This window comes from Piliocolobus tephrosceles, chromosome 2 (genome assembly GCF_002776525.5).
Source record: "Piliocolobus tephrosceles isolate RC106 chromosome 2, ASM277652v3, whole genome shotgun sequence".
Taxonomy (NCBI): Eukaryota; Metazoa; Chordata; class Mammalia; order Primates; family Cercopithecidae; genus Piliocolobus; species Piliocolobus tephrosceles.
The window spans coordinates 82,612,190-82,623,927 of NC_045435.1; the positions used below are offsets into that span (position 1 = coordinate 82,612,190).

Below are 11,738 nucleotides of genomic sequence, written 5' to 3' on the forward strand. Positions count from 1 at the left end.
ATCCCAGATTCTGTCATTGTTATTCAGACCTTTGCTTCTTTGCCTGATCCATCCCTGGGAGAACAAGGCCATCAGGGTTGTTGACATGTCCCGTGGGTCCAGCTTCCACCCACACAGGTGGAATTTTCCACTTCGTTCTTTTGCAAATATTAATCAAAGCCCTGGCTGGTCAACAGTGGATTCATTGTCTCGTGAAGAGTGAGCCGTTTCTAGCACATACTGGCTGTCTCCCAGGGACTCTGGTGGTGAGCCTGAGCTGGGAGAGGAGCTGTTAGGAGCACTCCTGGCATCGGTGCTCCCTCAACCCCATGTTCTGCTCCAGGTGGTTAAGCTTGGTCAACTTTAATGCCTGCTTTGAGGGAAAGACCCTGAAGCCACACTGAGGGCTTGCACCCTACTGTTCCCAGCAGGGCTACGAAACCGCATTTTCTCTGCTGTAGTAGGAGGGGCTGACCCAGAAAAGCCCACAGACTCAGGCCAGGTGTTAACTCAGCTTTAATCCCACTCATCCTGGTTCCTAGGACAAACCCCTTGAAGTCACATACATGTGTTCTGTTCATGGCTGTGGTCCCTGTGCCTTGTCTCCTGGGTACTTGCATTGATTTTCACATTGTTGTTATCACACTGGGGTCTCAAAGAAAGCCTGGAATGCAGAGGAGGCAGGAACTGTTGTGGTTCTCTCAAAGCTCCATCTGTAAACAGGGGTGATGAAGTTAGCCTCATAGGGCTGCAGGGAGGACCACCCTGTCAACCTACGTCGGGCCCTATGTTGGGCACATGCAACAGGATTGGTGGTATATTTTTTGATCCATGATACTTGAATGTATTTGTTATTAATAATATTATTGGTCATAGATGTAGCATCACATTCCACACTTTATGGAAGAAGAAACAAGATGAGTGAGGCTATGTAAGAAGAGGGAGGATGAAACTCAGGCCATGCTGTGAATTTGATAAAATCACTATGTGGTTTGGTTTTAGCTTTTTGCTTTGTTTTTCTTTTCTTTCCTTTTTTTTTTTTTTTTTTTTGAGACAGAATGTTGTTCTGTTGCCAACGCCGGAGTGCAGTGGTGCAATCATAGCTCACTGGGTTCAAGCAGTCCTCCTGCCTCAGCCTCCCAAGTAGCTGGGACTACAGGTGCACACCAGCACACCACCATGCCTGACTTTTTCTTTCTTTTTTTTATTTTTATTGTTTAGAAATGGGGTCTTGCCATGTTACCGAGGCTGATATTGAACTTCTGGTCTCAAGCAATCCTCCTGCCTTGGCCTCCCAAAGTGCTAGGATTATAAGCATGAGCCACTGCACCTGGTCCTTTTAATTCTTTGAAATGTATTTTTAGCTCTTGGCCCTCAACAAAACCTATGAAATGAGTGGTTGCGTTTTCATTTCATAGATGAGGAAACTGAGGCCCAGGGATGCTAACCACGAGTGGTAGCAGAGTGGAAACTGCAACCTAAGGATCTTGACTACCAGCCACTTTCAGTTCTCTTTCAATGTAGTAAAACTTGAACATGGAACACCAGTGCATGAAACCGACACAGGTGACATTGCATATTCATGTGAGTTTAGTTTGTTTGTTTATTTATTTATTTATTTATTATTTATTTTTGAGACAGAGTTTCACTCCTGTCGCCCAGGCTAGAGTGCAGTGGTGTGATCTCGGCTCACTGCAGCCGCTGCCTCCGGGGTTCAAGTGATTTTCCTGCCTCAGCCTCTTGAGTAGCTGGGATTACAGGCACCCAACACCACGCCCGGCTAATTTTTGTATTTTCAGTAGAGATGGGGTTTCAATGTTGGCCAGGCTGGTCTCGAACTCCTGACCTCAGGTGATCCGCCTGCCTTGGTCTCCCAAAGTGCTGGGATTACAGGTGTGAGCCACTGCGCCCAGCCTGTGAGTTTATTTTGTAACTTTATATTTGTGATTTGTGTGTGTGTGTGTGTATCATAGTTAGAACAGCGATACCATTTTCAGGAGCACACTAGAAACCTGGGGCCATGGGTGCAGGTTGATGTCTTACACTAGCCCCAGCTCCTGATTTATTTCGGTATTTTAGTGATGGAGTGATTTCCAGTTGATACAAAGAAGCAGTCAGTTTTTCAAACGCTCACCTTGCAATCTTAGGACCCTCTGCAGTTAAACCCATCCAGAAGTTTGAAGGGGAAACAGCAGTGGGCATGTATGTGAAAATTGACTGGCTAACCATGGCTGGCCAAGGTGCTTTGACCAGCAGGGGCACCTAGCACACAACCTGGACCTTGCAGTGAGCTATGATCCTGCCACTGCACTCCAGCCTGGGCGACAGAGGTGTCTGCTGGAAGTGGCTCTGCTTGTACTGGTGTGGAAGTGTGCCAATGAGCGCAGAAAATCAAACAGGCTCTGCCGCGCCTGTGATGTGTTTATAGGAAGTACTGGAGTCGGCACAGCAGACGGTGGGAAGAGAAGCTTTGTCCTGGCGTCTCTGGCCAACCTCCTAAGCTGATGGATTTGGGGTCTCCAGGGGATCCATGTCTGGTACATAGCAGTGCTTCTCAAACTCTCCATGGTGAAAGACTAGATGATTGTTTTTAAAATTTTAATCTTTCATGGGCCAATTTTAAAAATATGAAAATTGTTATAATAAGATTGAAGATATATAAAAAGATAAACCCATTATCTGCTTATTAGACTCGACAGACATGAGGTTGCTGTGTCAAATGATAAAACTGTAAACGTTTCTACCCTCTGACTTGATTCTGTACTTATCTTTCTCAGTAAATCACAAAAAGTGCGTAGGCCAGCCCCGGTCACAGAGTGCACCGTATCCTGTCACTTCTGCATGTGAGGTGGGTATTTTTTAACTGAGATTTCAAAAAAAAAAAAAAAACGGGTTAAAAGTTTACTTGAAAAAGGAAGCTGGCAATGAGCATTTGCAGAACACCCCAAACTTCTGGGGAATCGTTGGAAATCCCTCGCCGCCCACCAGGCCCTGTGCCAGAGATACTCCCACCTTTTTGCTTTTCCTCACTTCTCTAGTGGGATCTGAGATTTCAAACAAACAGCAACTACCAAAATCCTTTTTATCGTGGAAGATTTGAAACCTATATAAAATTAGCCAGAAGAGATGATGGACACGGGAATTTTGTGTTCTCATCACATAACTTTGTTAGCATCACCTCAGGGGGGTCCTGTTTTGTATGTCCCACTGATCGCTGGGCTGACTGTAAGCCAAATCCTAGATAGCTTTTTTTTTTTTTTTTTTTGAGACAAGGTCTTTCTTTGTCATCCAGGCTGGGGTACAGTGGCAGGATCATAGCTCATGTAACCTTGAACCCCTGGGCTCAAGCAGTCCTCCCACCTCAGCCTTCTAACGAGCTGGGACTGCAGGTGTGTGCCACCATGTCCAGCTAATAAAAATTTTTGTAGACATGGGATTTCAAAATGTTGCCCAACCTGGTCTTGAACTCCTGGCCTCAAGCAATCCTCCCACCTCCAGCTCTGCATCTCAAGGTGCTGAGATTAAGGGGTGTGAGCCACCACACCCAGCCTTAAATATTTATCTTTAGAAATAGTTAGAAATAGTTGGATTATTCTCTTCTGGTTATTTTGAAATGTTTAATAGATTGTTAACTACAGTCACCATACTGACCTGTCAAATACTAGATCTCATTTCTTCTAACTGTATATTAGGTATTTCTTCTATCTAACTGTATATCTTCAACCCCCCATCCTCCCTTCCCTTCCTGAACTCTGATAACTACCCATCTATTCCCTGTCTTCGTGAGATCCACTTTTTTAGCTCCCCCACTATGAGTGAGAATGTGGTTTTTGACTTTCTGTGCTTGGCTTATTTCATTTAACATAATGACCTCCAGCTCCATCCATGTTGCTGCAAATGACAGGAACTCATTCTTTTTGACAGTTGAATAGTACTCCATTATGTATATGGAACATATTTTTTAAAAATCTATTTGTCCATTAATGGATACTTAGGTTGATTCCATGTCCTGGCTATTGGGAATAGTGCTGTAGTAAACATGGGTGTGCAGATATCTCTTTGATATATTGACTTCCTTTCTTCTATATACCCAGCCCAGTAGTGGAATTGTTGGATTATATGGTATTTCTATTTTTAGTGTTTTGAGGCATCTCCATATTGTTTTTCATAGTGGCTGTACTAATTTACATTCCCACGAACAATTTACAGAGGTTCCTGAAAGGGTGAGTTTAAACAACCATAACCACAGAATCATAGTCACGTCTGACAAATAATGATTTCTTGACATCCTCACATACGTACTCAGTGTTCAAATGACCAGGGTCCAGTGAAGAGCAGCACATTCTCTTGGTTGGATCTTGCTCCTCTCACAGCCTGTCGGCTTCCCTTTCTCTCTCTCATCTGTCTCTCCTTTATCCATTCTGTACTTGGATTTACTGTTGAAGAACTGTGTGGGGTTTCCTTGCGCCTGGATTCTGCTGATGATGGACCTTTGCAAGTTGCTCTGACCTTTGCGTTTCCTGTGAGTTGGTGGATTGATCTAGAAGTGTGATCAGATTCAGGTTTGAACTTTCGGACAAGGATGTTTTGTACGTGGTGTTGCGTTCTCCCGTTCAGACCCCTGCCTGGACCGTATGGAGAAGTCGATCTTTTAATTGCCTCCTGTGTGTGAAGTCACCTTGGTGAGTCCCAGCTGCCCCTCACCCATATCTTTTTCTCCTTCTGCTGATCCTGGCTCCCCCTTGTTCTGAGATCACCCTGGCTGCTCTGTGGAGAGCTGGTTCTGGGGTGGCCTGAGGAGGCAGCATTAGTAGCAGGGACACTGCTAGGACGTTGTGGGGAGGGTCCCAGTGGGAGATGATGGGGCCTGATCCAGGTAGTGTCCAAGGGGTGGACAAAAGTGGGCGGATTCTACAGCACCAGCCTCATCCTTATGAGAGAAGCTACTGCCACCTAGGCCTCAGCTTCTGTGTCTGCTTTTCCTCCCCAGATAGTGCATTGTTATATACTAGTCACATGACAAGCGTTTATTGAGTGCCTGCTGGGTACCTGGCTCTGGGGGCTTCCAGCTCTCCCCCACTGCTGTCTGCAAGTGAATGCACATGGTAGGAAGAGCAGCTCTGTGGATGGGCTCTGCCAGGTGGGAGCTTGGTAACTCGTGGCCTCTGAAGCCTGCCCTGTGCCTGGCATGAGGAAGAGCCTTCAACTCCCCTGGAGAGGGAACAGCAGTTGTCTTTCTCTTGCTGCTATGTTACTGCATAACAGCTGGGACAGCAGCGCCTTCTGTCCCCTCGGCCTGCCTCTGGCTGTGCTCTGGCTTACCCACGCCCACCTCCCCACTTTCACCCGAGGCCCTCTATGCCACAGATCCCACTCACCCAGGCACAGTGCAGCCCGGAGCGCAGGGAGTTCACATCTGGAGCGGAGTGGCCAGTCTTCCTCGGGCCAGCCTGAGGCACTGCACCCCCTCACCGCTAGTCTATCAGGTGCTTGACTCTGGGAGGGGCCCCTAAGGGATTTGGGTCTCCTCCGCAGCGACCTCTGTTGCACCCTGCCTCCTACCCATGGCTGGGCGCCCACAGCACCTGCATAGACTGGATCCACAGATACGCCTGTGAGGGAAAGCAATGGTAGGTGACCCCGAGGAGCCGTCCCTGGAGGTTGAGTGGCCTGGGCCCCCCACCCCTGTCTGGGTGTTAGAACTCCAGGTTTCCAATCTTACATTCTCTTTTTTTTTTTTTTTTGAGACAGAGTCTCACTCTGTTGCCCAGGCTGGAGTGCAGTGATGTGATCTTGGCTCATGGCAACCTCTGCCTCCCAGGTTCAAGCGATTCTTTTGCCTCGGCCTTGAGTAGCTGAGACTTCAAGGTACATGCCACCACGCCCGGCTAATTTTTGTATTTTTAGTCGAGATGAGGTTTTGCCATGTTGACCAGGCTGGTCTTGAACTCCTGACCTTAGGTGATCTACCTGCCTCAGCCTCCCAAAGTGCTGGGATTACAGGTGTGAGCCACTGTGCCTGGCCTCCCACCTTACACATACTCTGCTTTCGGTATAGACCACCGTGAAGGTTTTAGAAAGTGGGGAAGCAGCTAGACAGCGGAGGGGTGTGTGCGGAGGGCAGAGGCCTGGAATGTGGAGCACAAAGTTCCCAGGCTGAGGAAGCACCCACGGTGGGGCAGCAGAGGGGAGGCAGGAGGGCAGACTCACTTCGGAGGAGCCACAGGCATCGGAGGTGCCCGCGGAGGCCAGCGCCCACACCTTATCAACAGGAAACCCCTGCCCTGCGTTACACGGTGAGGCCTGGCAGAGCTCTGATGCGATGTCAGACTTCAGGGCTCCACCTCGGGGTTTTTGGCAGCCTGTAGCCTCAGCCTAGCCCCATCTGCCCCTCTTCACCAGGAGGATCCAGAAGGCAGGTGGGCTACGCCCGAGCAGCCAAGGCACAAGGGGCCAAGAGGTGTGGCCTCATGCACACTGTCCAATATCATCTCCCAGGTAGCAATTTCCAATTCAGTTGTTAATTGTGTATCAATATGTGGGAGATGAGATTCCTGGGAAGAAAAAGTTGACACTGAAGAAAATGCTTTCTTTTTTTTCCTTTTAGAGACACGGTCTTGCTTTGTTGCCCATGCTGGAGTGCAGTGGAACAGTGCTAGCTCACTGCAACCTTGAACTCCTGGGCTCAAGTGATTCTCCTGCCTCAGTCTCCTGAGTAGCTAGGACTACAGGTACACACCACCATGCCTGGCTAATTAAAAAACAAGTTTTTTTTAGAAAAAATTTCTGGGTCTTGCTATGTTGCCCAGGCTGGTCTTCAACTCCTCAACTGCATCAAGCAATCCTGCCTCAGCCCAGAAGATGCTTTCAAAAACATTGTTTTAAACTTTTTACTTGAGGTGCAACAGACATACAGTAAAGTGTCCATCGCGTTGGTTTTGATCTGTATGTATGCCTGGGTAACCATCACCAGGTTTGGATCCAGAACATTCCCAGGGGGTGCCTTCTGTTGGTCCTGGCACAGGTGTATGAGCTCAGCATCCACATCTCAGGCTGCCCAGGTTGGGTTTGCTGTAGGCCGCATGCATCCTCATCCTCTGCATGTGTCTCCTCAGCCAGCATGACAGAGCGCCAGCCTCAGGCCAGGCTCAGCACACGGTGGGAGGCAAGGGCGTGGAGCCCTCAGCCAGGGATGTGGGCCTTCCACAGCTCATCTCACTATTAGCCTGTTGAGGTCCCAGTAAGTGGCACAGAGAAGTCCCACGATGGATGTGGTCAGTGGTGAGGAGGTCTTCCCAGGGAATTTCATGCCCGAGGGAAAGTGAGGAGTGAATAGGTGAAAGGAGGTTAGGACCTATACCTGGAGGAGGGAACAGCATGTGCAAAGGCCCTGAGGAGGAAGGGAGGGTGGACCAGGCACCTGGAGCCCCGGGAGTGAAGCTTGCAGTGGGATGATGGCCACAGAGGCAGGGGCCTGGCCTGATCGGGCTTAGGACAAGAGGGCCTGGGGGGCCATGGGGAAGCTTGTCCCACTGTCTTAGGGAGGTGGGGGGCCTGAGTTGGGGGTGGCATGAGATTCCTGTGGGAGGAGGAGCAGCTGCCAAGTGTTGCTCCCTGGACCACCACTGCCTCTGGGCCCAGCCAGACCTCATTCTCAAACTGGGATCCTTCCCACCCTGGGCCACTGCACTGCACTCCCCTCAGCCCACCACAGGGCTGGGTATTCAGATGGTTGTGCTCCTGGGAGGCTCTGCTGGGCTGTAGGAAAGCAGCCAAACCTTCTTGGCTTGAGACCCCTGGCATGGGAACTTGGTGTCTTGCACCCTTTTGTGTGCTGACTATGACCTTTTGGCTCCTGTGATGTGCCGTTGTTGGTTGGGCCTGTGGTGGAGGGGGTCCCAGCCTTTGGCTTGACATGGGGCAGGGGCTTGACCTCTTCAGGCTGGTTTGCCTCTCTGTGACATGGGGCTGATGGTGATGGAGTGATGATGAAGACCCTCCACCCCACCCAGCATCTTTGGGGGCTTAAATGTGATAACCCATGTGAGGTGCTCAGCAGGGGTAGCTGATCCTCTTAATATAACTCAGTTTGGTCCCCTGGTGTAATGGAGCTGTATGATCAGACAATGGCAGCCACAGAGCAGTGTGTTCTTACCCACAGCCTAGCATGTAGGGAATCTTGTTCGAGGTCTCACAGAGGCTGCAGGTCAAAGCCAGTACTAGAAGGCCAGATGGAAAAAAGCAGGTGACCTGCCCTGAATCCTTCTTTGGTGAATGACCCCCAGATGGGTAAAGGTGGCCATGGCCCTTACCACATGTTTTGTAGTTACCCCAAAAGACTGTCATCATCAGCCTGGCCCATGGGCACAGGTGGTGAAGGTCAGTGCAAGCCTGGGGCAGTGCTGACTTCAGGGTGCCGAGGCTCAGGGCTGTAAAGTGACTTTCTGGGCTTTGAAGCTCATGAGTAGCTGAGCTTTGTGCTGGGACTACCCGAGCCTTGTCCACAATGGGCTATGGTGGCCCCTTCTTAAATGTGTTAGCAGGGTTCTTTCGTGTGGATGGACTCACTTTTTTAATGGGCAGTCCCTTACTGGGGGAGTGTTAGGTTGTTTGTAATTCTTTGCCGGTGTAAACAACACAGGGACAGGCCCCTTGTGCTTGTTTTCCTATGGTTGTGCAGAGCTCTCTCTTGATTAAATTCCCAGAAGCAGGATTGCTGAGACAAAGGGCTGTACCTTTAAACTGCATCTGTTTTTCTGGAAATGCTGATGTGCTCCCAGGCTGAACCCAAAGTGGAATCATTGTTTATCATTGGCCTTGTCCAGCCTGAGTTCCTCAAAGGCTGAGCAAGTTTTAGGCATCATTTTACATGCAGGACTAGGCTGGTGTGGCTTGGCCTCGCTCCAGAGTTCTGTCTTCACCTCTTGGGTGACCAATGAAAGCTAGGACTGTAGTGGCCAAAGGATCTGATCCTATAGGGCACAGTACACTGCACTGGCCGAGAGCTAGAAAGAAAACATGTGTGCACACCAAGATGTGGTGAGGGAGAAAGTGCTGCTGGGAGGCCTGCGCAAAGGGCCCTTTCAGGAAGCTTCCTCAGTACTCCAGCTGCGTGACTCTGTGGGCAGATGTGTTGCAAATACGGGTACTCCTGGAATGATGCATAAGCATTTTCTTCTGGGCGTGATCCTTTTGCAACTTCACTCTACCAAAGTTATAAAATGTGTTGTGCAATTGGCCACATGCTCAAAATTACATGGAAATCTGTCTTGTCATATAAAGCAATCAGTTTTCTGACCACAAAATTCAGCAAACTTTTCAATAGCAGTCTTTGGATCCTTTTTTTTTATTTAGGGAGTCTCGCTCTGTCCCCCAGGCTGGAGTGCAATCTGGGCTCGCTGCAACCTCTGCCTCCTGGGTTCAAGAGATTCTCCTGCCTCAGCCTCCTGAGTAGCTGGGATTACAGGTACCTACCACCACGCCTGGCTAATTTTTTGGTATTTTTAGTAGAGACAGAGTTCACCATGTTGGCCAGGCTGGTTTTGAGTTTCTGACCTCAAGCGATCCACCCGCCTTGGCCTCCCAAAGTACTGAGATTACAGGCCTGAGCCACTGCGCCTGGCCAGTTTTTGACTACTGATTTGAGAATTTGAAATGAGAATTGTTAGCTGTTGCTACAAAGGGCTATGGCAATGAAAGCCACCAGCCATAATCAGTAGGAGGTGGTGGCCCCCGTGTTTGTTACTCCTCTCTCTGCTTGATCCACCCACTGCGGCCCTCACTGGCATTGGGGGCAGGGGTTTCGAGTTGACCGAAGCCTTGCCTCCCACACAGTGGCGCTGCAGGGACCAGGTGTTCAGCACCAAGGCCAGCCGGCCAGATGGAAGGTGTGGCTTGGTGGGGCTGCCCAGTGCCGCAGGACACCTCGTGTCACATGAATCTTTTCCTCTTGACTGGAAGGTAGAGCAGGCAAAAGTCTCTTCTTCCTCATGCATGGTGGTTGGCAAAGCCACATCGTCTTCTTCTGGTCCAAGCACTAGACTGGGCCTGGGCATGGTTGGTTTCAGGAAACAGAGTGGGCTGGGGATGCAGGCAGGACTTCGACTCCAGCACACGGAAATGAACACACATGCTATCTTGTCTTTCCCTGCTCCCATTCCTGCCCACCTTCCATCCTGCCAATGCCAGGCAGCTCGTTCCCTGCCCAGGCAGCCCAGGGAAGTGGAAGGGGCTGCTTCCTTGGAACTCCTGCCCCACACCAGTCAGTCTGCCCAGCCACCCACCCAGCCTGGGAGGGCACTAGGCAAGCAGCTTAGGAGGCCCCTCCCTCGTGTGGAGAGGGTGGGAGTGTCAAGGGGAGGTGTTGGAGCAGAGTTGTGATACGGGGTGGGGTTTTCAAATGATTGGGGCCCAGAAGAGTAAATGACCTGGCGCCACCTCAGGAAGAAGGGGTCTGTCTTCACTCCTGCAGGGTAGGCTCGCTGCTCCCTTGCGAAGCTCCTTTGTTGCCTCTTGATCTTGTCGATTTTAATTATTGTCATTTACTGCAGACCCTCAGTAAAACTACACAACAACAAACACACATGTGCCTGTCATCTAGATCAAGAAAGAAAACATGACTGGTGCAAATGAAAACCCCCAGGAATACCTCCCTGCTCAGAGGTTACTACTGTCCTCAAGTTTCTTTATACCTTTCTCCTTCATAGGTTTGATTTACTTAACAAAATCCAGAATTCAGTTGCATGTAGGATTTTGTTGATTTAACCATTTTAGGCGTAATTCAGTGGCATTAAGTATATTCACAGTGGTGTGCACTCATCACCACCACTATCCATTTCCAAATTTTTTTCCATCACCTCAAACAGAAGCTCTGTTCCCCCAAACAATAGCTCCTTGTTTCCCTTCCCGTCATCCCCTAGTAACCTCTGATCTATTTTCTGTTTCTATGGATTTGTCTGTTCTGGGTAACTCGATGTAAGTGGAATCATACAATATTTGTCCTTTGGTGTCTGGCTTATTTCACTTAGCATAATGTTTTCAAGGTGCAGCCAAGTTGTAGCATGTGCCAGAATTTCATTCCTTTCTAAGGCTGAATAATATCCTATTATATATATACACACACACACACCACATTTTGTTTATCTACTCACCTATTTTTGTTTGTTTTTGAGACAGAGTCTCGCTATGTGACCCAGGCTGGAGTGCAGTGGCGCGATCCTGGTTCACTCCATTCTCCTGCCTCAGTCTCCTGAGTAGTTGGGACTACAGGCGCCTGCCACCATGCCTGGCTAATTTTTTGTATTTTTAGTAGAGACGGGGTTTCACCGTGTTAGCCAGGGTGGTCTCTATCTCCTGACCTCGTGATCTGCCCGCCTAGACCTCCCGAAGTGCTGGGATTACAGGTGTGAGCCACCGCACCTGGCCCTGCTCACCTGCTGATAGACATTTGAGTTGTTTCCACCTTTTTGCTATTGTGAATAATGATGCTGTAAACATTGGTGTAAGAATAGCTGTTCAAGTTTCTGCTTTCAGGTTTTTGGAGTATATACCTAGGAGTGGAATTACTGGATCACATGGTCTGTGTTTAGCTTTTTGAGGAACTGCTAACCTGTCTTCTACAGAATTTGCAACATTTTACATTCCTACCAGCAGTGTGCAAAGGTTCCCATTTCTCCATATCCTCATCTCATCAACACTTGTTACTTTTCTTTCTTCTTTCTTTCTTTCTTTCTTTCTTTCTTTCTTTCTTTCTTTCTTTC

General features: G+C 49.0%; 1 protein-coding gene across 3 annotated transcripts in view; it reads left to right on the plus strand.

Annotated features, from left to right (window-relative positions):
• The window catches only part of CHDH (choline dehydrogenase), a 34,895-nt gene that overhangs the window by 3,605 nt on the left and 19,552 nt on the right, over nt 1-11,738 (plus strand). The window contains exons 1-2 of one of the 3 annotated variants that reach the window (XM_023189559.1): nt 1,468-1,563; nt 2,757-2,827. The exons of 1 other annotated variant lie outside the window; for it this stretch is intronic. The gene's annotated coding sequence lies outside the window, so the exon portion shown is untranslated. Of the gene's footprint in view, nt 1-1,467; nt 1,564-2,756; nt 2,828-11,738 lie in introns of those variants that run through there. One more of the 3 variants, XM_023189558.2, reaches the window with a different exon arrangement.